Here is a 3,441-nt window from a genome sequence, read left to right as displayed (position 1 = left end):
GCCCGGCCGTGAGGGGCAGCGGCGCCTCGGTGACACGGCCATTCTACTCCCCCTTCCTTCCCGGTTCCCTGTGGAGCTTTTCTCTGCAGACATCTGCCTCCCGCAGGGAACGGTGATCTCAGAACTCTGCTCCCAGCTGTGGCACGAACGGGTTTAGTCCTCTAGGCAATGACATGTTCCTGAGTTTGGTTTTCCTGGGCTTAGTTTTCCCTAGTTTAGTGTTCTTGGAGCCTAGGAACCTGAGATGGGAGACAGGTCTGTGACGGAAAGGAGTTTGCGGACCTTTGGTTCTGGAGGCTGTGAAAGTGCGATGAGCACGGAGGGGATCTGCTGCCGGGAGGCTCTGTGGCGGTGCAGATTTCACCTCCGGGAGGGAGCGCCCTCGGAGCTGTGGCCCTCCAGGGCTTCTCTGGCTCCTTCCAGCATGGCTGTGGAAACCTCACTACCAGCCTGTTTTCCCTTTTCCCAGCCTATTTTCCACAGGGACTGTGAGGTGGGTGGGTTCCTTTTACTAGGCCGCATGTGCAACCATGGGTTGCCCCCTTGGTAGGTCTGCACCTCCCACATCAAAATCTCAAGTTTCTGCGTGTCTCCCTCCCTGCCTCTGGAGAACACTGGGAGGTCGGGAGCTCAGCTGGCTGCCACAGTTTTCATGGGCGGCCTAAAAGCCTCAGAGCTCCAGATTCTCCTGCTACGACTGCGCTTCAAGGTGCTCATGCATGAGCTAAGGGTAGTAAAGAATCCAGAAGTCCAGGGAAAGCCCCTTTTGGAGGAGACTCACAACGGAAGGAAGACAGAGCCAACCAGCTGCCCTGCCACATGGATACGGAACTGGCTGGTAAAAATTACTGCTAGAAATGAGAGAACTGAGTTCAATACAGAAATTCCAGTAACAGATTTTTTATTCATGCGATTTTAACCTTAAATAGAATTATACTTTCATTTTCCAGTGCTATCTATAACAGGTTTGTCCCACTGGGAAGATATTTTAACCATAATAGAAAACTGTGATTGTCTGCAGCTATCTCTAAAATCTGGCTGATACAGAAAGTCTACTTGGCTGCATGGAGGCAAAGTGTGAGTTTGCTGAAAGGCTTGTGACTTTCTTTGTTTCAAAATAGACTGGTGTCCAGTGAATTGGGCATGTGGCTTATTGATCTGGTTATATACAAGCCAGGAAGTCTCCCAAGCCTGTGTTCTTACATGACCCAATTGCTGTAAAACATTGGATGAGCTAGGTAGGTCAGATAAGCGAGAGAACCAAATGTTTTGCTGAATACTCTTAAATTAGTGTCTTGTTTCTGACAGGACTTTAAGGAAAGTATTAGATTTGATGACACCTGGCTTGACATATGAACCAAGTATATTCTATCTTGGCCATTGAAAAGGTTGATGAACTAAATTTGAAATTAATTTATTTGAAATTTCCAGACATGAAATTTTTTTTCCATGCACTTTTAAGACCCCATGCTTAAAAAAAAAATTTGGTGAAATTTGGAATATGGTGATTTCAGCATACAGTGACTGTTTATGATTTGGAATATGGTGAAAGGGATTTTCATTGCATCCAAGATCAGCCTTGGAGTCTGTGGAATTTGCACCATACTTTCACCAGCTGGGAGATGCTGATCTCTCTTTAGACAAGAGGTGTGTGGTCACTGAGTATTTCCCACCTTCAGAATACAAAATCTACAACTTAGTCTGAGAATTCAACCCATTACTTACTAGATAACAGGCATGAGATTAAAGAGCCTTTTTTTTCATGGATCGTTTGGTGGTGGTGGGGGTTGTGATTTTTGGTTTTGTTTGGTTTGTTTTGTGGGGTTTTTGTTGGTTTGGTTTTTGTTTGGTTTTGGGTTTTTTTTTTCCTTTTTTTCCAAATGAGAAGTTCACCTACAAATAAAGAAGTCCCTGAGATTCTGCCCCAGGTCATTGGTGATTGGAATGACCTGTCCATCCATCTGTCCATGAAAACCAGGCTCTGCTTTTCCCTTTCTGGGTCAGTGGTGCCTGGGGAGAAAACTCAGCCCTACTTGTCCATGGATGGAGATGCTCACATAGGGCAGGGAAAAGACTTCAGATCTGAGGGACAGACCTGTGGATGAGGATGCATCTGCTGTCATGGAGAGCATCCCAAATCCTGGGATGTTTGAACAGATGCTTGAGAAGTCTTTTTCCTTTCACCTTTAGTGATGTCTACAAGGCAATTTTTCATGGCTGTTGTAGAAGCATGTATTGTGAGTCATGTTGCACATTTTGGTGACAAGAAGAGTGGATGTGTTGGATGCCATGGTGCATAAATGGAGAGAACAGAGTAAGATGAACATGTTAACTCGAGGGATACCTTATCCTGTAAAGCAGAGATCCCCAAATAATCTGTTAAGTGTGTCCTACAGGCAGGTGCAAATGAGCATATCTCCCAGAGCAGGCGTTTGGCTGAGCCCTTGTGTGCTAACATCATTAGCAGCCTGCAGGAGGGGGATCTGCATGGCAAAGATAAGGGAAGCATGTGTGGGGGAGCACAAAGGCACATTTGGGAAGCTGTTACTTCCAAGAAGTTATCAGTGGTTTGGTTACCCCCTTCTCCACCTGACCTGCCCAGAGTTGCAACACCTTGGGCAGCAGCAACAGGTGCCTCTCTGTGTCTCCATCTGACCTTGTCCTTCACATCCTTGTGCCCTGTGCATCAGAGGTGTTTGCTGTCACATGTCCCACAACACCAGGCTCAGCTGCCCTGAGGAAGCAGGGAGGGAAAGCAGGAGCAAACAGGCACCTACCCTTGTGTCCTCTGCCTGCCTTTGTTCTGTGATCCTCTTGGTCTCTGATCAAGAGTGAGCGTTGCTGTGGGGCTCAGAGAGGCTGTACAGATGTCTCCCCAGCATTGCCAGTCCTCCCTGCTGACCACCTTTATTGCTGACTCTGGGCTCCTAAGCCATTTGCCCTTGCCTCATCCTCTCCCGTACCAGGAATGCTGTGAAACGGGATGTCTTACCCTGCCTGTACTTCCAAAGATAAAGGCTCCGGGCAGCCTCCTCCTCCCTTGGAGCCCAGCAGGAGAGCGGTGCTGTGGCTGCTGGAGCCCGTCGGGGTTCTGTGGGGCCTCATTAGCTCTTGTTGCTTTGGTTATGTTCACTTGTGATTAGTTACAGTGAAACTGTTGTCAGAAGTCACAGGCTTACTCGAGCAGAAATTAGCCATAAACATAAAAAATAAATTATACTAATGCCTAGGGGAAAATTCCCTGCAAACATACTGTTCAGTCAGCAAGGCATGTTCTCAGCATAAGAAGCAGCAGTGTTGTGCCCATGGGGGAACCAGAGTTTCTCCTATTTTGTTAGCAAAAGTGTTACAAGGCGGGATTATTCTGGGCAAACATGGGCAGCCGTGGCTTCTCCCTGCAGGTGGGTCAGCGGGGGGGGCAGCCAGGGGTGGCACGCCGAC

The 3,441-nt window shown here is 47.8% G+C and overlaps 1 protein-coding gene across 1 annotated transcript in view; it reads left to right on the top strand.

Annotated features, from left to right (window-relative positions):
- The first annotated feature begins 634 nt into the window (after positions 1 to 634).
- LOC103624682 (sodium- and chloride-dependent betaine transporter) overlaps positions 635 to 3,441 on the top strand; it is a 54,857-nt gene continuing 52,050 nt past the window's right edge. The window contains exon 1 of the mRNA XM_017726212.1: positions 635 to 838. The gene's annotated coding sequence lies outside the window, so the exon portion shown is untranslated. The remainder of the gene's footprint in view (positions 839 to 3,441) is intronic.

Source organism: Corvus brachyrhynchos, unplaced genomic scaffold, assembly GCF_000691975.1.
Source record: "Corvus brachyrhynchos isolate BGI_N302 unplaced genomic scaffold, ASM69197v1 scaffold191, whole genome shotgun sequence".
Taxonomy (NCBI): Eukaryota; Metazoa; Chordata; class Aves; order Passeriformes; family Corvidae; genus Corvus; species Corvus brachyrhynchos.
Note: the sequence above shows the minus strand (reverse complement) of the source record. Positions and strands in the feature narration are given on the sequence as shown.